This window comes from Pelophylax lessonae (assembly GCF_965119305.1).
Source record: "Pelophylax lessonae genome assembly, chromosome: 3".
NCBI lineage: Eukaryota > Metazoa > Chordata > Amphibia > Anura > Ranidae > Pelophylax > Pelophylax lessonae.
Window position 1 is genome coordinate 27,233,755 of NC_138770.1, and position 21,386 is coordinate 27,255,140.

Consider the following 21,386-nt stretch of genomic DNA (forward strand, 5'->3'; position numbering starts at 1 on the left):
ATCTATACTGGTATGGACTGGGTAATGCATTAGGATCTATACTGATATGGACTGGGTAATGTGTTAGGATCTATACTGGTATGGACTGGGTAATGCGTTAGGATCTATACTGATATGGACTGGGTAATGTTAGGATCTATACTGGTATGGACTGGGTAATGCGTTAGGGTCTATACTGGTATGGACTGGGTAATGTGTTAGGATCTATACTGGTATGGACTGGGTAATGTGTTAGGATCTATACTGGTATGGACTGGGTAATGTGTTAGGATCTATACTGGTGTGGACTGGGTAGTGTGTTAGGAAGGAAAGGATGCCACATCATTTGATGGAAATGAAAATTATCACCCTACAGAGGGCTGAACTCAAAGACAACCCAAAAATCAAAGTGAAAAAATGATGCAGCAGGCGAGTCCATTTTGATGAAATGTCATTGCAGGACCTCAGAATGGTCCTCAGTAGTGTGTATGGCCCCATGTTCTTGTATACATGCCTGACAATGTCGGGGAATGCTCCTAATGAGATGACGGATGGTGTCCTGGGGTATTTCCTCCCAGATCTGGACCAGGGCATCACTGAGCTCCTGAACAGACTGAGGTGCAACCTGGCGGCATCGGATGGACTGAAACAGAATGTCCCAGAGATGTTGTATTGGATTCAGGTCAGGCAAGCTTGGGGCCATTCAATGGTGTCAATTCCTTCATCCTCCAGGAACTGACTGCATACTCTCACCACATGAGGCCGGGCATTGTCTTGCACCAGGAGGAACCCAGGAACCACTGCACCAGCTTAGGGTCTGACAATGGGTCCAAGGATTTCATCCCAATACCTAATGGCAGTCAGGGTGCCATTGTCTAGCCTGTAGAGGTCTGTGCGTCCCTCCATGGATACGCCTGTAGCGGAGGAGTAGTTCAATCTACAGAGTCTCCGCTGGTAGACAGGAAAACAGGTAATATTCCAAATAGGCAGGTACAGCATGCAACAATCCAGGTCCAATATCCAATATCATTCTTCCCTCCCAGAGACTAGATGAAACATAGGCTGGGAGTCAACAACAACTTTTATTCACAGGATTTCAGTATTTATGGGATTCCCCATGCAAGGGGCTTCCCCACAGACATTCCAGGGGCTGTACAGCACATGGGGGACTGAATATTTGTACCTTGAAACAGACAGTCTTTCAATACACACCCCCTGCGGAGAGATGTCTCCAGCCCAGACCATTGTCTGTGTCATGAATCCACACAATTAGACACAGAAACAAGAGGGGGGGGGGGATGGGCTGTAGCATTACATTACCATCTTCTCCAACCGGGCTCAATACTGTTCTTAATCCAAACATTGAAGCGTCTGGACCTCAGAAGGCCAGTAGGTCTCCGTGATGTTGGCCTGGGATCTGGACTGGCAGGAATGCTGAGGGCAACTGGCCTAGATCGTTCCCCAGTAAGATGTCGGTGGGGAGCTCCCGTATCAACCCCACATCAATCAGACCTGACCCGGCACCCCAATTCAAGTGGACCCTCACAGTGGGTAGTCAGTGAACTGCTCCCTCTGCCATCCGTACCACTGCTGAGCCTCCGGTTCGGGCGGCATCTGGGACCAGGTGTCGCTTGACCAAGGTGAGAGTGGCTCCCGTGTCTCGGAGACCTTGAGCGGGCATTCCATTTAACTGGACCAATTGTAAATGGTGCTGTTGGTTCTCCATAGTACCATGTTTGCAGTCTCTAACCATCTCCTGTATCATGTCTGCAGTCTCTGACCATCTCCTGTAATATGTCTACAGTCTCTCACCATCTCCTGTAGTGTCTCTCTGGTGTGTGAGTGATGTGAGGTGTATATGTTTTATACAGGCTGCGTGTGAGTCACCTTACACAGACCCACCCACACACAGGAAAAAATATTCACACATACAGTGGGTACGGAAAGTATTCAGACCCCCTTAAATTTTTCACTCTTTGTTATATTGCAGCCATTTGCTAAAATCATTTAAGTTCATTCTTCTTCCTCATGAATGTACACATAGCACCCCATACTGACAGAAAAACACAGAATTGTTGACATTGTTGCAGATTTATTAAAAAAGAAAAACTGAAATATCACATGGTCCTAAGTATTCAGACCCTTTGCTGTGACACTCATATATTTAACTCAGGTGCTTTCCATTTCTTCTGATCATCCTTGAGATGGTTCTACACCTTCATTTGAGTCCAGCTGTGTTTGATTATACTGATTGGACTTGATTAGGAAAGCCACACACCTGCCTATATAAGACCTTCCAGATCACAATGCATGTCAGAGCTAATGAGAATCATGAGGTCAAAGGAACTGCCTGACGAGCTCAGAGAGAGAATTGTGGCAAGGCACAGATCTGGCCAAGGTTACAAAAAGATTTCTGCTGCACTTAAGGTTCCTAAGAGCACAGTGGCCTCCATAATCCTCAAATGGAAGACGTTTGGGACGACCAGAACCCTTCCTAGAGCTGGCCATCCGGCCAAACTGAGCTATCGGGGGAGAAGAGCCTTGGTGAGAGAGGTAAAGAAGAACCCAAAGATCACTGTGGCTGAGCTCCAGAGATGCAGTCAGGAGATGGGAGAAAGTTGTAGAAAGTCAACCATCACTGCAGCCCTCCACCAGTCGGGGCTTTATGGCCCGACGGAAGCCTCTCCTCAGTGTAAGACACATGAAAGCCCGCATGGAGTTTGCTAAAAAACACCTGAAGGACTCCAAGATGGTGAGAAATAAGATTCTCTGGTCTGATGAGACCAAAATAGAACTTTTTGGCCTTAATTCTAAGCGGTATGTGTGGAGAAAACCAGGCACTGCTCATCACCTGTCCAATACAGTCCCAACAGTGAAGCATGGTGGTGGCAGTGTCAGGATCTGTGTCATTACGTGGGTCACCTGCTGGTGGCACTGTTGTTCCTGGAACTGAGGGGCGCAGTTCCAGGGCCCACCAGCGGGTGTCTCCCAGCAGCTGAACTGTTCTTTTAATTAAGCTGCACCTGAGGAGGACTGCTGAGGGAATATAAGCCCGCCCTTCACTGAGGCTCAGTGCTTCAGTATTTTCTCTGCTAGCCGTGTCCCTGTATCCTGAAACCTGTATCCTGAAACCTGTATCCTGAAACCTGTATCCTGAAACCTGTATCCTGATCCTGAGTCCTGTTCCCTGCATCCTGCTTCCTTTACCTGGCTCCCTGCTTTCCTTGTCTCCTGTTCCTGTCCTGTCCTGCAATTGTTTGCTCCATCCCTTTGTATATAGTTTGTTAGGTTCTATTGGGGTTTTGTACTGTTATCATTTATATTTTGTTTACTTGTTTATGGTCACTGGTGTTGGTATTGGAGTGTGTCATTTTGCTTAATAAACTTATTTACATCTTTATCCATCTGGGTCCTGATTCCTTGGTGCAGCCAACTGATCTGATCACCCTTGCTGGATGCCTGCATGTGGTATCCCTGACAGAATACTGAAGCCACTAACGATCAGATCGGTTGCACCTGGGAATTAGGAATTTTCTGGTTGTTGCAAGATGCAGTCAGAGGAGGTCTTTTATTTTTCTTTGCTTGTAACAGAAGACAGGGAATATTGTCGCCAAATTTTGAAAACTTACACTAGCGAGCAGTTGTTGGAATGCATCCGTCTGGCCCACTCGTTTGTTGACAAAGGCAGAGTTTTGTTCAAAGAGATTCAGCCACTTATTCAGCTCTGTGCAGAGTTGGCTTTATCTAATACCCCTAAGGGTGGTGATGATTATTCTCCTCCTTTTAGTGTCTCTCAGGTGGTATCTCTTGTGTGGCTCTTGGAAGATGATAAACCCTATTTTATTGAACATTATTCAGTGTATTCTCCAGAGGCCCTGTTGGATTGCATGAATGCTGTATATTCTCTAATCAGACAAGGGGGTTGTAAATTGAGTTTTGTTCAGGCCTTACTGCAAACCTGGTCAGATCTTTCCAATTTAGCATCAGCTAACTCACACCAATCCACTTCTGCCTCTGGACACCAGTTTTCTCAAAGTTTCTCCTCTCCGTTACCCGTAGCAACCACAGCTGCAGTTAGGTATGGTTTGCTTTCCACTGCTTGTTCATATCCTGGCTTAACGAGTTGCACTTTTCCTGCATTTAACTCTGTGAAAACTTCCTCTACTACTCTGTTGCCCCTAGCAACCTCTCAGAAATTCTCCTCTGTAACTGTCTCTCCTTTTCCACCATCTCCCAATACTGCCATTTCGCTTCCATCTACTTCACAATCTATTCATAGCCCTGCAACCACTAGCAAGATTTCTGTATCTAAACCTAAAAAGAAAAGGAGATTTTTCCCAACACATACAATTATACCTGTTACCCAGCCTGCTGATCCAGTGCCCGCTGATCTGGTGCCTCCTACTGAGCCTGTTGATCCAGTGCCCACTGATCCGGTGCCTCCTACTGAGCCTGCTGATCCAATGCCCACTGTTCTGATGCCTGCTGTTCCAGTGCCCGCTGATCTGGTGCCTCCTACTGAGCCCGCTGATCCAGTACCTGCTGTTCCGGTGCCCGCTGATCCGGTGCCTCCTACTGAGCCTGCTGATCCAGTGCCCACTGATCCGTTGCCTTCTACTGAGCCTGCTGATCCAGTGCCCGCTGTTCTGATGCCTGTTGTTCCAGTGCCCGCTGATCCAGTGCCCACTGATCCGGTGCCTCCTACTGAGCCTGCTGATCCAGTGCCCACTGTTCTGATGCCTGCTGTTACAGTGCCCGCTGATCTGGTGCCTCCTACTGAGCCTGCTGATCCAGTGCCCGCTGTTCTGATGCCTGTTGTTCCAGTGCCTGCTGATCCAGTGCCCACTGATCTGGTGCCTCCTACTGAGCCTGCTGATCCAGTGCCCACTGTTCTGATGCCTGCTGTTCCAGTGCCCGCTGATCTGGTGCCTTCTACTGAGCCCGCTGATCCAGTGCCTGCTGTTCCGGTGCCCGCTGATCCAGTGCCTCCTACTGAGCCTGCTGACCCAGTGCCCACTGATCCGGTACCTTCTACTGAGCCTGCTGATCCAGTGCCCGCTGTTCTGATGCCTGTTGTTCCAGTGCCCACTGATCCGGTGCCTCCTACTGAGCCTGCTGATCCAGTGCCCACTGTTCTGATGCCTGCTGTTACAGTGCCCGCTTGTCTGGTGCCTCCGACTGAGCCTGCTGATCCAGTGCCTGCTGTTCTGATGCCTGCTGATCCAGTGCCCGCTGATCTGGTGCCTCTTAATGAGCCTGTTGATCCAGTGCCCACTGATCCGGTGCCTCCTACTGAGCCTGCTGATCCAGTGCTCGCTGTTCTGATGCCTGTTGTTCCAGTGCCCGCTGATCCAGTGCCCACTGATCCGGTGCCTCCTACTGAGCCTGCTGATCCAGTGCCCACTGTTCTGATGCCTGCTGTTCCAGTGCCCGCTGATCTGGTGCCTCCTACTGAGCCCGCTGATCCAGTGCCTTCTATTCCGGTGCCCGCTGATCCAGTGCCTCCTACTGAGCCTGCTGATCCAGTGCCCTTTGATCCGGTGCCTTCTACTGAGCCTGCTGATCCAGTGCCCGCTGTTCTGATGGCTGTTGTTCCAGTGCCCACTGATCCGGTGCCTCCTACTGAGCCTGCTGATCCAGTGCCTGCTGTTACATTGCCCGCTGATCTGGTGCCTTCTACTGAGCCTGCTGATCCAGTGCCCACTGATCCGGTGCCTCCTACTGAGCCTGCTGATCCAGTGCCCACTGTTCTGATGCCTGCTGTTCCTGTGCCCGCTGATCTGGTGCCTCCTACTGAGCCCGCTGATCCAGTGCCTTCTATTCCGGTGCCCGCTGATCCAGTGCCTCCTACTGAGCCTGCTGATCCAGTGCCCTTTGATCCGGTGCCTTCTACTGAGCCTGCTGATCCAGTGCCCGCTGTTCTGATGCCTGTTGTTCCAGTGTCCACTGATCCGGTGCCTCCTACTGAGCCTGCTGATCCAGTGCCTGCTGTTACATTGCCCGCTGATCTGGTGCCTTCTACTGAGCCTGCTGATCCAGTGCCCACTGATCCGGTGCCTCCTACTGAGCCTGCTGATCCAGTGCCTGCTGTTCTGATGCCTGCTGGTCCAGTGCCCGCTGATCCGGTGTCTCCTACTGAGCCTGCTGATCCAGTGCCCGCTGTTCTGGTGCCCGCTGTTCTGGTGACCACTACCCAGTCTGCTGACCCAGTGCTTGCTGTTCCAGTGCCCGCTGACCCAGTGCCTGCTGTTCCGGTGCCTGCTGATCCGGTGTCTCTTACTCAGCCCGCTGATCCGGTGCCAGCTGATCCCGTGCCCGCTGTTCTGGTGACCACTACTGTGCCTGCTGATCCTGTGCCTACTGATCTTGTGCCTGCTGATCTTGTGCCTGCTGATCCTTTGCCTGCTGACCCAGTGCTTGCTGTTCCAGTGCCCGCTGACCCAGTGCTTGCTGTTCCGGTGCCTGCTGACCCAGTGTTTGCTGAGCCACGGTCTGCCGCCCTGTTTGATGTGCCACTGTCTGTTGCCCAGCCTGGTTTGCCACTGCCGGATATCCTGCATGCCGCTGGCGCTCCCCTGCTTGATGTCCAGCTTGCCTTCAGTCCCAGTGTTGGGACATGTGTTGCAATGAGGGCAGGTGTATCCCTAATGTTACGCCTCTTCAGGAACTTGACCTGTGGGGTGCCAAGACGGCTTCCAGACCCTGGTGGTGGGGCGCATGATCAATTGCTGGACTCTGGTGGCACGCCTTCCGGCAAGTTAAAGGACTTTGGCCTAGAGAGTGCTAGAAGACCCGCAGACATGGAGGGGAGACCTTTTTGGACTTTCGGGGTAGAAGCACAATGGAGCGTCCGGAGGCCACTCCTTAAAGGGGGGGAACTGTCAGGATCTGTGTCATTACGTGGGTCACCTGCTGGTGGCACTGTTGTTCCTGGAACTGAGGGGCGCAGTTCCAGGGCCCACCAGCGGGTGTCTCCCAGCAGCTGAACTGTTCTTTTAATTAAGCTGCACCTGAGGAGGACTGCTGAGGGAATATAAGCCCGCCCTTCACTGAGGCTCAGTGCTTCAGTATTTTCTCTGCTAGCCGTGTCCCTGTATCCTGAAACCTGTATCCTGAAACCTGTATCCTGAAACCTGTATCCTGAAACCTGTATCCTGATCCTGAGTCCTGTTCCCTGCATCCTGCTTCCTTTACCTGGCTCCCTGCTTTCCTTGTCTCCTGTTCCTGTCCTGTCCTGCAATTGTTTGCTCCATCCCTTTGTATATAGTTTGTTAGGTTCTATTGGGGTTTTGTACTGTTATCATTTATATTTTGTTTACTTGTTTATGGTCACTGGTGTTGGTATTGGAGTGTGTCATTTTGCTTAATAAACTTATTTACATCTTTATCCATCTGGGTCCTGATTCCTTGGTGCAGCCAACTGATCTGATCACCCTTGCTGGATGCCTGCATGTGGTATCCCTGACAGGCAGCATCATGCTGTGGGGGTGTTTTTCAGCTGCAGGGACAGGACGACTGGTTGCAATCGAGGGAAAGATGAATGCGGCCAAGTACAGGGATATCCTGGACAAAAACCTTCTCCAGAGTGCTCTGGACCTCAGACTGGGCCGAAGGTTTACCTTCCAACAAGACAGTGACCCTAAGCACACAGCTAAAATAACGAAGGAGTGGCTTCACAACAACTCCGTGACTGTTCTTGAATGGCCCAGCCAGAGCCCTGACTTAAACCCAATTGAGCATCTCTGGAGAGACCTAAAAATGGCTGTCCACCAACGTTTACCATCCAACCTGACAGAACTGGAGAGGATCTGCAAGGAGGAATGGCAGAGGATCCCCAAATCCAGGTGTGAAAGACTTGTTGCATCTTTCCCAAAAACACTCCTGGCTGTATTAGATCAAAAGGGGGCTTCTACTAAATACTGAGCAAAGGGTCTGAATACTTCGAACCATGTGATATTTCAGTTTTTCTTTTTTAATAAATCTGCAACAATGTCAACAATTCTGTGTTTTTCTGTCAGTATGGGGTGCTATGTGTACATTCATGAGGAAGAAGAATGAACTTAAATGATTTTAGCAAATGGCTGCAATATAACAAAGAGTGAAAAATTTAAGGGGGTCTGAATACTTTCCGTACCCACTGTATACTGACAAAACACACACACACAAGAAAATTACATGTATACCGTCATTACATACAGAAGAAAAAAAATAGGTAATAGTCCTTCCCTCTGCAAGTAGCCGCCTCCTGAACCCTGCATGTAGCTGCCTCCTGAACCCTGCACCCTGCACGTAGCTTCCTCCTGAACCCTGCACCTAGCTTCCTCCTGAACCCTGCACATAGCCTCATCCTGAACCCTGCACGTAGCCTTCTCCTGAACCCTGCAGGCAGCCTCCTCCTGAAACCTGCACGTAGCCTCCTCCTGAACCCTGCAAGTAGCCTCCTCCTGAACCCTGCATGTAGCATCCTCCTGAACCCAGCATGGAGCATCCTCCTGAACCCTGCACATAACCATTTCCTGAACCCTGCACCCTGCACGTAGCCTCCTCCTTAACCCTGCATGGAGCATCCTCCCGAACCCTGCACATAACCTCCTCCTGAATCCTGCACGTAGCCTCCTCCTTAACCATGCAGGTAGCCTCCTCCTGAACCCTGCACGTAGCCTCCTCCTGATCCCTTCATGGAGCATTCTCCTGAACCCTGCACGTAGCCTCCCCCTGAACCCTGAACCCTGCACCCTATACGTAGCCTCCTCCTGAACCCTGCAAGTAGCTTCCTCCTGAACCCTGCATCCTGCAAGTAGCCTCCTCCTGAACCCTGCAAGTAGCTTCCTCCTGAACCCTGCAACCTGCATGTAGCCTCCTCCTGAACCCTGCACCCTGCACATAGCTTCCTCCTGAAGCCTGCACGTAGTCTCCTCCAGAATCCTGAACCATGCATGGAGCATCCTTCTGAACCCTGCACGGAGCATCCTCCTGAACCCTGCACGTAGCATCTTCCTGCACCCTGCATGTAGCACAAGCATACAGGAGGCACACTGACCACCAATATGCAGGGCCACTGGTTACCAGACCACAGGGGACATAACAAATCAAGTAAAACATTTACAATGCAACTAAAAAAATCTCAAAAGCAATAAGAGAATCTTGTTAGCTGATTCCCTCATCTAACGTGCAACAATAAAAAGCCAAAAATGCAGCACTGCCCTACACTTCATCTATAATATTCTACAAATAGACTTATAAGTGCAATGGTGACACCTATACATGAATATCCAGTGCAAATCCACCAATGTATTGTAACATAGTGATGGTGTCACCCCCTCTGCAAAAATATTTAGAGAAATATCAAAGCTTCAATGTGCAAATAATGGTGAAAACCGCCCCACATACAATAATAATAACAGAGATGCTAATCCTGTATATTAGAATATAGGAGTGATGGTGTCACCCTCTCTGCAAAAGGGAAGAAATATTGCAGAGCTGCAATGTGCAAATAGTGGTGAGACCCCCCGATATATAATCATAATACAATGTTCAATTGATGTGCATATTTTACATTGTATCATGATTATATATCGGGAGTTTCACCACTATTTGCACATAGCAGCTCTGCAGTATTTCTTACCTTTTGCTGAGAGGGTGACACCATCACTCCTGCCCGGATTGGATTTGCATTTAGCCGCCCCATCCCCCCCTCCAAGTTTTTCCTCTATCTTATCCTCTTAACATTTGTAGTCATATCCCAAAAAATTCCAAACAGTAGCTTTATCTTTTTTTTTCTATCTCATGGAGGAAATGTGAGAAATAAGGTATATATCATACAATCATTCCATAAACACATCCCATATACACCGCATATATCATTAGAAGAAAATATGCTTAGAAAATAGTTTACCATTTGCCAGAAAAAAAAAAAATAAATATGTCCCCGGATTTCATTTTAAAAATCTGGTCACCTTACACTACGAGACGTTTCTCAGGGCTGCAGATCCTCTGAGCTCCACAAGGTGGTGATCTTACTTCTATCCAGACAGGAAGTCTCTATGGAAGACAGGAAGTGATGTTAGCTAAAGACAGGAAGTGATGTCAGCTACAGACAGGAAGTTCCATGAGGTACGAAGTAGTGAAGAGACATTACTGGAAGAGACAGCAGAGGAGGTAGTAAGTTCTTTCTTTCTATTTACACCCAGTAACCCCCCGTCATGTTCGTCCTCTTCCTCCATAGTCACTGTGATGTATTTTATTTCCAGCAGATGATGATACACACATATATTATTATTATTATTATACAGGATTTATATTGTGCCAACAGTTTGCACAATGTGAGGGCAGACAGTACAGTTACAATGCTCATTAGAGCTTACAATCTAAGAGGGAGGGTCAGAGGATACAAAATGCAATTACTGTGGGGTGAGCTGATTGAGAAAATAAAAGTCCAGTTAGGTGGGGCAGGAAAGGCTTCTCTGAAGTGAAGGATTTTCAAAGATGGTCTAAAAGTGGACTGAGTAGGAGGTAGACAGACAACTTGGGATAGGGAGTTCCAGAAGATGGGAGAGGCTCAGGGGAATTCCTAAAGACAAGCATGGGAAGAGAGCAGGAGGTCTTGGGAGGAACCGAGAGAACGATTTGGTAGGTATTGTGAGACTAGGTTAGTGATGTTACTGAGAGCCGAGTTGTAAATGGCTTTATAGGACACTGAATGGAGGCCAGTGGAGGGATTGGCATAGAGGGGTGGGGGACACTGAACGGACACGGTGGAGGGATTGGCAGAGAGGGGTGGTGGACACTGAATGGAAGCCAATGGAGGGATTGGCAGAGAGGGGTGGTGGACACTGAGTGGATGTCAGTGGAAGGATTGGCAGAGTAGCAGATGCTGAGTGGTTGGTAAGGTGGATAACCCTGGCAGCAGCTTTCATGATGGGCTGAAAAGGAGATAGCCAAAGTAAAGGTAATCCAATGAGGAAGTTGCAAGAGATGACCAGTGAGGGAACTAGGAGCTTCATGGTGTCATTGATTAGGAAGGGGAGTGTTACGGAGATGTTGAGGAGGCAAGCTTTGGACAGTGATTGGATGTGGGGCTGAAAGAATAGTTAAGAGTCCAGGATTACACCTAGCACTCTGAAATGCGGGGACGCGTGGATAATTGAGACATTAATTTTGACAGAGAAGTCGGGGGAAGGGACACGTGGGGGAGGAAATATTATGAGCTCGGTTTTGGATAGATTGAGTTTGAGGAAGTGATGTTACATCAATGTTTATATGTCTGTCAGTAAATTAATTATATGTGAGGAGACTGATGGAATAAGCTGAGGGGTAGAGACATAGATTTGGGTGTCATCAGCATAGAAATGGTATTGGAAGCCATGGAGGCTATAAGCTCACCCAAGCAAGAGGTTTAGATCAGGAAGAGGAGTGGTCCAAGAAAAGAACCCTGGGGGGACCCCAACGGAGAAAGGGAGAGGAGGAAGTAAAGTTGTGATGCTGAAGGTGTGGTGGGATAGGTAGGATGAGAACTAGCAAGACTACAGTCACAGGGACCAAAGGATTGGAGTTTTTTAAGGAGGAGAGGGGGTGGCCTACTGTGTCAAAGGCAGCAGAGAGGTCCAGAAGTAGGAGTACAGAATAGTGTCCATTGGGTTTGGCCATTAGCAGATAATTTGGGGTTTTAAGGAGAGCAGTTTCTGCGGAGTGTTGAGGATGAAATCCTGATTAAAAGGGATCAAGAAGAATATTGTCAGTGAAATGGGCACTCAGTTGGTTGTAGACTAGACATTCAGGAAGTTGAGATGGGGTGAAGATTGTTCAAATTGGTGGGTTCCAATGAAGGTCTTTTTAAGTATGGGAGTGAGGCCAGAAGAGTGGGAGATATTGAAGATGTGGGTTACAGAGTGTAGGATAGAGTCAGAGGGTGGCCGCAATATTTGCAAGGGTCCAGGGGGAAGGTGGTTAGGGGGGTGTTGAAATAAGTATAGCATAGCAACCTCGTCTAAAGTTGCAGGGTTGAAAAAGGGAAGAGTTGATTGTGCCTGTGAATATGAAATGATAGCTGTACAGCGGAGATCTCATCACAAATTGTATCAATCTTATTTTTGTAGTGATTGTCGATCTCCTGGGCAGTGGATCAGTTAGTGGATGAAGGCAGTCGAGGATGAAGTAGCGTTGAAGGTAGAGAAGGGTTTGATGTGGACAGGATGATAAGTTGTTACTGACAGTGATAAAATAGGTCTGCTTGGCATTGAGGAGACAGGAATTGTATTTTTGGAGGGCAGATTTATATTGGTTGAAGTCTTTAGAAGACTTATTCTTACACCTGAGGTGCTCAAGAGATATTTTTTGAGACTTCTGGTGTCATCTGTTTACCAAGGTTGTAGGGGTCATGGCCTGATTCTGGTTGTACTGAGGGGGGCGAGTTCACCCAGGTTGGAGGACAGAGATCTATTGTAGACAGAAGTGGTTAGATTGGGGCAGGGCATGGGTGAGATTTTGTCAGAGGCGGTCAGTAGCAGAGAAGAGAAGGGTTCAGGTGGGTTAAGTGGCAAAGGTTTCTACGGGTAACTGTTAGGTGGTTGGAGGGAGAGGAGGGGAAGGTCTGGGAGATTATGAAACTAATATTGTTCACGATCAAAGAGAGAAAAAGGATTGTTGAAGAGGTTGCACAGAGTGCATAGGTAGGAGAATACATAGTCAAGGGTGTTGCCATCAGAGTGGAAGCATGAATCTATTGCTTCAGGTCAAAAGAGGAGGTAAGACTGAGAAGTTTAGAAGTAACAGGAGTGTTAGTTTTTACAGTAATGTTGAGGTCACAGAGAATGATTTTGGGAATTTCAGAAGAGAGAAAGTATGGTAGCCAGTCATCAAGAAAGGTTGATACGAGTCCAGGTGGCAGATGGATCACAGCACTTCTAAAAGAAACTGAAGAAAATAAATACAATGTGCCTCAAACGAGGAACGTGACAGAGAGGCAGGTGGGGAAGTATCTGAAAGATGCTATCTGGAGCTAGAAAAAATCCCACTCCACCTCCCTTCCATCCATAGGGTCTGGGGAAGTGAGTCCAGAGAAGGCCATCATGGGATAGGGAAGCAGGAGCAGCAGTGTTGGATTCATGAAGCCAGGTTTTAGTAACAACAAGTAGTTAGTGATAAAGAGGTTGTGGACAGAAGCTAGTTTGTTACAGACAGAGCAGGCATTCCAAAGGGCGCAAGAGAAGGGGACACTGGTTTTGGGAAGAGGGTTAGAAACTAAAATGTGTGGATTTGGGTACAGTTATCGATGGAGGCCCAGGGTTTGGGGTTTAATCTCCAGAGGTTGGGAGAAGCAGAAGGGCGAGGGAGGTAATATGGGATTGCAATTTATATGAAGGGACATGCCTCAGGGTTCTGGAGGTTTTCTTAGCATGTGGGTTTAGAATTAGCAGGAGTTGGTGAGTGTAGTAATAGGGAGAGGACAGAAGTGAGGGTGATATATACAGGTTGTGGGGTGTTGAAGAGGGGTGAGGAACAGAGAGATTAAGGAGTGTGGACACAACTATCAGAAGGATTGGTAGAAAGCACATGTTACAGAGAGGAAGGAGAGCTGAATGGGGAAACAAGGTCACCTGCAGTCTGGTGTTTTTCAAAGTAGTTTGCTTTATATTCTTGCTTTTTGCAATCGCTGAAGTGCAGAGCTGAAGTGCGCCCACTTAAATAAAGAACCCACTTATAGAAAGACGTGTGCTCCCCATCCATATATAGTGTGGAAACGTAGATGAACCCCTTTAGGGTCAGAGCATTCCCCCACTTACAGGGCTAAAACATTCCCTCTAATTTTGGTGATGTCACCTTTTCCACCAATGACCTTCTCACCTCATCAGTCTATTGTAGAATTACTATACCTATACTAACAATGTCACGCTTAGACCTAATGCAGGTGGTCAGACACTATAGCTGGCTTCTTTGTTATTTGCCTATAGCAGCCTCCTTTCCCATAAGGCAAGCAGACCTACCAGTACTCAGTTGCCCCCCAGGACTTCTACACAATACTATGGTGCCTGGCCACCACACCAGGGCAGGAACAAACTGAGCACAGCAATCAGGTACTTGCGTTTGGCAGACAGGCAGAGTGGTTCAATGACAGTCCAGTTACAAGGCAGGCAAGGTTCAAAATAGTCAGGGTCAAATCCGTAGTCAAAAGGCAGACAGAGTTCAGAGAGTAGTCGATATCCGAGCCAAGGCCTTCAACAAGGGAATCCAAACAGCAGGGCAGACAAAGAGAGAGCTTGGAGCATGTGTTAAAACTTAATATCACAAGCATGAGACTGCAGGCTTGGCTGGCTTCAAGCAGACTTTGTCTCCACCCAGAGACTTGCCACATCATTCACCTTGTAGGTGGACAGACAGTTGCAGGTGGACAGACAGACAGAATGCATCACAGCCAAAGCCAGGATGCTGGAATGAGGAGCAAGAGCACAACTGTCAGGAACCGTAAACCAGGCAGAGACAGAAAATGCAGTTAAAATCACACCTTGTAACAGCAAAAATAACACCGAACAGGAACGTAGTCAAAAACAGAAGCCAGGGTTTGGAAACCAGAACGGGTAATCAGATAAGCCGGTAACAGAAATCAGCGTTGTCAGAAGCCAAAAATCAGGATCAGAAATCAGAAGACGTCAGCCAGGCCAAGTCATAACAGGAACATAGCAGAGACACTGGAGACGTTGACCAGGCAAAGGCACGGAGGAAATGAGCAAGGCAGTTTAAACAGCAAAAAGGGGCTTGTTGTAGGCTGGACTAATGAGACAGGTAATGGTAACCAGGTGAATCCTTGTGGAAACAATAAATGGCTGGTAATTACCCGTCAGCTGAGCAGCCTCTGTGCACTGAGTAGAGAGCTGCTATTAATAGCAGAAACCCAGGCCTGGCAACAACACACTCCTGACAAATGGATTATACTACTTTTTTTTAGGTGGGGGGGTTCTTTTTAGGGAGGATTGGAATATGAATGTCTTCGTTTTTTTAGGATTCAAATAAGAAGAAAGAGGGAAAAAATGTAATTTGCAGTAAATATCCGGAATTTATTTATTTTTTCATAATAAACACAGTCTCCGATATTCATCCTAAAATGTGATCAGTAAAGTCTCCGGAGTACACGGAGATCACAGGAATATGATGTGTCCTGACAAAGCCCACAGACAAAGTTCATTTTTAATTTTAGAAGAGGTGGGACGCACCCGGGAGAAATGATTCTTTGTGTGCAGAAACCTCACACAGCGCCCCCACAGCTCCTCCTCCCAATGTCCCTCCAGTCAGAGTCAGAGAATCCTATGACACCACACTGACCACACAGCTCCTCCTCCCAATGTCCTTCCAATCAGAGTCAGAATATCCTATGACACCACACTGACCACACAGCTCCTCGTCCCAATGTCCTTCCAATCAGAGTCAGAGAATCCTATGAAACAGAGGCGTAATTAGAACCTTCAGGGCCCCAGTGCAAGAAACCATGAAGGGCCCCCCTAAGCCCCGGCCAGGGCCCTTCCCACTTATTCCGAGGGCTGGAGGGCAGCAGGACCTGGATAGGAGGGCAGCGGGGGTGACTCATAGAGGAACAAAGCCCCTCCATTTTCCTCCTTCAGCCGCAGATTGCCCATGGGAGGAAGAGGAGGAGAACTTGGTTTTTAGCAGCTGCAGGAGAAAAATGGAGGAGATGTGTTCCTCTATATGCCGACCCCCCCCCCCTTACCCAGGTGTACAGGGGAAACACATGGCCCATTGCAATTGTGACCCCTTTAGTTATGCCCCTGGGATGAGTGGCAGCAGTGGTGGTGGGAAATGGGATCAGTGGCAGCAGTGGTGGTTGGGTGGGGATGGGATCAGTGGCAGCCGTGGTGGTTGGGTGGGGATGGGATCAGTGGCAGCCGTGGTGGTTGGGTGGGGATGGGATCAGTGGCAGTCGTGGTAGTGGGGGGATGGGATGGTTGGCAGCTGTGGTGGAGGGAGGGAAAGAATGGGATAAGAAGTGGCAATGGTGGAGGGAATGGGATGAGTGGCAGCGGTGGCTGGGGAATGGAATGAGTGGCAGGGGTGGTGGGGGGATGGAATGGAATGAGATAAGTGGTGGTGTTTGGATGGGGAATGGGATGGGATGAGTGGCAGCGGTGGTGGTGGGGGGTGGGATGAGTGGCAGCGGTGAGGGGGAGATGGGAGCAGTGGTGGTGGGGGGATGGAATGAGTGGCAGTGGCAAGGGTGGTGGTTGGGGAAGATGGAATGGGATGAGTGGTAGAAGTGGTGGGGGGGGTGGATTCAGCGGCAGCAAAGGTGCTGGTGTGGGGGGAAGGGGGATGAGTGGCAGTGGTGGTGGTGGTGGGGGGTTGCAGCGGTGAGGGGAAGATGAGTGGCAGTGGTGAGGGGGCATAAGATCAGTGGCAAGGGTGGTGGTTGGGGGGGATGGAATGGGATGAGTAATAGCAGTGGTGGGGGGATGGATTCAGTGGCAGCAAAGGTGCTGGTATGGGGGGGGGGAATCAGTGGCAGCAGTGGTGTGTGTGTGTGGGAGGGGGGAATCAGTGGCAGTGCTGATTTTGAGGGATGGGATCAGTGTCACTCCCTTGCAGATCACTCGGTCCCTCCTCCTTGCTAGGTCTCAGTGTATCTTCGGCTTTCTTCCCGTGTCTCCAGTAACTCTTATCCCATCATGGGGTCTCCTCCCACAGTGGAGAGCTCTTCCCCCTTCACTCTAATGGCCCAGCCCGGGTCAGCTGATTTTCTCTTTCAGTCTCCTGACATTGTATCTCCCTACCCTACTGATCTCAATGGGCAGACAGAGAAGATGGGCGGGCCCGTGTGCCTGTGAGCACACGTGACTGCAGATGGGAGAGGATGGGCAGGGTGGGGACTGTGTGCCTGTGAGAGTGCACGTTAATGACCAGTGTACTATCTCCCGAGCAGCGGCGGGCCCCCCTACAGTGGTGGAACTCCAGGACCCCTTCGCAAGTGCGACTGCTGCAACCCTAGTAGTTCCCCCACTGCTATGACATGACACTGACCACACAGCTCCTCCTAAAAAGAGACCTGACCAGTGAGGTGAGGATTCTGGGAATGTCATTTTATTTTACTATTTGTGTTCAGATCTAGAGGTTTCCTCCTGTGAAGTCTAAAGATCATATGACCATCACATTGCCTCCACCTCCCTCCCTGATAGAATAGAGAAATACAAAGATTAGAGAAGTCAGAGAGATCATTGAGTTGCTTACAGGAGAGGTGAGCGGTGCTGGGAAGGACGTCATGATGGAGAATCAGCCGCCCCTCACATCATCGGGTAAGAGGAGACTTTATTGTAAAGGAGAGAGCAGTACGGAGGCTCCACCTAGATCCCCCATCATCTGATAAACACATAGAAACAATGTATTCAGTCAGCCTCGGTTCACATTTATGCGATGCGGGAAGGCTGCGAATCCGCAGCCTGTTCCCGCATCGCACACGCACCCCCGGCAGTTCACACTGCCATATGCGATACGCTGGGGGTGTCAATGTAATGTTAACGACACCCCCAGTTTGATCGCATATCGCAGTGCGATCGTGATGTTTGCACAGGATCGGATCGCACAAGTGTGAACCACTGTGCGATCCGATCCTGATGCGGCTGCCAAAAAGGGTCCCTGTGCGTGTTTGCTGCGGGTGCGGTGCGAATTTAGCCATACAAACTGTATGGCTAAACTCGCACCGCACAGCCGATCGCATGTAATGTCGGAGCAGTGCGCTCCGACATTACATGCGAACCCCGCACACGCACAAGTGTGAACCGGGGGTCAGTGTGTGTGTTTCCTACAGATGGATCCAGTAATGGGAACCCACCAGAGATTTCCCCGTCCTCTGTATTCCCGGGTCTCCACACAGGAAGGTCACACCATCCCTCACCATCATCAGGTAGATGAGGAACAATCACTGATAGTATCATTAGGATCTGTACATTATCTGCATTGTTACCATTGATGTCATTTTTATTATATATTCAGAGTGGAAACCTGAGAGATTCTAAAGTTGAGGTTAAAGAAGAGATAAAAGAGGAGGATGATGAGGATGGGGTGATGGAGGAGTCAGAGTTTCTAAAAATACACAAAGATCTGTATCAGGACACCATGGAGGAGTCATCCAGCTACAGAAACCCACCAGAGAGATGTCCCCGTCCTCTGTATTCCCGGGATTCCACACAGGAAGGTCACACCATCCCTCAATGTTACAAGGTTGGTGGATTGGAGCATCTAGAACATGGACTTCTGGAGAGGATGTGTTTTTTTTTTATATATAATATCACAATAATAAAGCTTATATCTTACAGATGATATTCTCTCTCATTTTCCTGATTTAGAGTGGAGATCCAATCGATATAGAATTTGAGGTTAAAGCAGAAGAAGAAGAGAGGTATGTGAGGGATGATCAGCAGTCTATGGAGGAGGATGGAATAACGGGGACATTTATAGAGGAGGACACTCCTACAGAGATCAGCACAGGTGGGTCATTAACAGTAAATATATTCCTCCACCCATACTGCTCACTGATTGGTCCAGAGTAGGGCGGGGACTGGGTGATAACAGCCTGTAATCCCCTGGTCACTTTTCTGAGCTGTGTTCCCCGTCCTGTATTCCTGTATTTCTCTCGGATAATCTTCCTTCTCTGTGCTGCAGACACAATTTATGTCTCTAGACTGGATTTATGGAGATTCTGGGGTTCAGCTGGCAGTAAAATGTTGATAATTACCATAGATGTTGCTTGACCTAGACACCCGGGGTATGTACCTTGAGTCTTCTGCCCCATGCCCGGGTCTACCCAGATCTCTGACAGAACAATTCTCTCGGGGTTACTTGCTCTGTTATTTGCTGGCTGTGCCGGGTGGAGGGATAAGTCTGTATAGTCTCACACCCAAGTCACTGAGTGCAGTCTCAGGAGATGGGAGGCAGTGGTGTGGGACCTCTGCAACTGATTACTGAACACAAATATTTTGACTCCTGACCCCTGCACTATATACTCTATGTTGTACATTACATACTCCTGACCCCTGCACTATATACTCTATGTTGTACATTACATACTCCTGACCCCTGCACTATATACTCTATGTTGTACATTACATACTCCTGACCCCTGCACTATATACTCTATGTTGTACATTACATACTCCTGACCCCTTCACTATATACTCTATGTTGTACATTACATACTCCTGACTTCTGCTCTCTACCCACTGGCTATATCTATATTAATAAAACCCATGTGTCCCTGCGTCCACATTTCAGATTTCCCTGTGTCGGTGGAAATGCGCTACTGCGCATGTGCCACAGGACAGCCGTTGGGACTGGGGGCGGGTTGGGGGCGGGCACTGACCTGTGTAGGCTGGGGGAGCTCCTCGGTGTCGGAGGCCGGGTATTGGGGGGTCACCCCCGATAATGGTGCGGTGTGAGGGCCGTTGTACTGCCGATAGTTTCAGCCACCGTTCTGAATTCGTATGTGCTGGGGAGGCGGAGTTCCGATCACTTGCCTTATAATTTGAAAATGGCGCCAACATGTCACTGCGCATGTGCCGCTGCTCGGTAAAAGCCGTACACTTCGGCAATTCAAGCTTTCCCGAGCGGCGGCGCATACGCAATGACGTGTTGGCGCCGGGTGCCGCCATTTTTAAATCTAAGGCAAGTGATTGGAACTCCGCCTCCCGCCTCCCCAGCACATACGAATTCAGAACAGTGGCTGAAACTATCGGCAGTACAACGGCCCTCACACCGCACCATTATCGGGGGTGACCCCCAACACCCGGGACCCGGCCTCTGACACCAAGGAGCTCCCCCATCCTCCCCAGCACATATCAGGAACAGGTAAGTGAGACTCCTCCACTACCGCACTGCCTGCCATTATGCGGGGCTGCAGGCATACTACAAGAGATGCAGTACTGCAGGCATGGTACTCCTGTACCATGCCCGCAACACCGCATCTCCTGAAGTATGCCCGCAGCCCCGCATTCCCCTGCACCATGCCCGCAGCCCTGCATTCCCCTGCACCATGCACGCAGCCCGCAGCATTCCCCTGCACCATGCGCGCAGCCCGCAGCATTCCCCTGCACCATGCGCGCAGCCCCGCAGCATTCCCCTGCACCATGCGCGCAGCCCCGCAGCATTCCCCTTCACCTTGCGCGCAGCCCCGCAGCATTCCCCTGCACCATGCGCGCAGCCCCGCAGCATTCCCCTGCACCATGCCCGCAGCCCTGCAGCATTCTCCTGCACCATGCCCGCAGCATTCTCCTGCACCATGCGCGCAGCCCCGCAGCATTCTCCTGCACCATGCGCGCAGCCCCGCAGCATTCTCCTGCACCATGCGCGCAGCCCCGCAGCATTCACCTGCACCATGCGCGCAGCCCCGCAGCATTCCCCTGCACCATGCGCACAGCCCCGCATTCCCCTGCACCATGCGCGCAGCCCCGCATTCTCCTGTACACGCTCGCCCGCGAGAACCGCTCGGTCAGCTCTGCGCGTGTCTCTGTTGCTAGGGCAACAGGGACGCTATGTGCAGAGCTGGCTATGTCATGCGGCTCTCGCGTTGTTAGAAAAAAAAAGAGATAAGCGAGAGCTGCTCCGTCAGCCATATGTTCTAGCGCCCGTTAATTAAACGGGCTTTAAGTCTAGTATACACATAATATGGATTCTCTTTTGTTACACCCATTTCCTACCACCTGGACATTTTTATATCTGATGATTTGATTGGAGGATAGACTTTTACATGTTGATAATAATGTGATAACATCCTCCAACTTTGGAACCTTAAACAGAAAGTGATAATGAGGGAGGAGTCAATATCCCAATGATGGTGGTCTTCGTTGTTCTCCCCCATCCTCACTCTCTGACCTCTGGTGGGGCTCAGCCCTGCTGTTATTCATGACTAAATCATGAACTAAATAAGGAAGTGCGGGACTTCTTGTGTTGGGAAGATGGCAATGAGTGATAGAGGGGGAGGGGACACTCATCCTATAATCCCCTCATCACTGTCACTCCTACAAAAGACAGTTCTCGTTGTTTCCTCACTCTCTGACTAAGGTCCATGAATAAAGAAATGAACTGGTAGGAGATCAGAGGACCCATTTACTAGTTACCTTGAGGGTGGAATTGTAAGATCGTCAGAGACAAAGCTGCCTGATGTGGGTGGAGTCCTGGTTTAGGGGAACCAATCTGCTGATGTCTAGTAATAATCTTTGTATTTCTATTTTAGTACATGGACGGGAGATGAGGAAAACCTCAGAGGATTGTCTCACTTTGTCTCCAGACTGTAAAGTAGAAGATGAGGACATCACACAGTATAGTCCAGGAGAAAACCCGGCGACCTCAAATGTCCATCCGGCACCACACAGTGTAGATGGACCATCGTATTCCTCTTATCCTGAGGAACCTCA

General features: G+C 49.3%; 2 protein-coding genes and 1 pseudogene across 3 annotated transcripts in view; 2 read left to right on the forward strand and 1 right to left on the reverse strand.

Annotated features, from left to right (window-relative positions):
• LOC309550260 (uncharacterized protein) overlaps positions 1 to 21,386 on the reverse strand; it is a gene marked incomplete at both ends in the record, with an annotated part of 1,652,360 nt that overhangs the window by 1,178,437 nt on the left and 452,537 nt on the right. The window lies entirely within an intron of this gene.
• The window catches only part of LOC309549838 (uncharacterized protein), a gene marked incomplete at its 3' end in the record, with an annotated part of 314,748 nt that overhangs the window by 179,068 nt on the left and 114,294 nt on the right, over positions 1 to 21,386 (forward strand). The window lies entirely within an intron of this gene.
• Positions 1 to 21,386, forward strand: part of LOC309549837 — a 190,832-nt pseudogene that overhangs the window by 51,792 nt on the left and 117,654 nt on the right. The gene's annotated exons all lie outside the window — the stretch shown is intronic.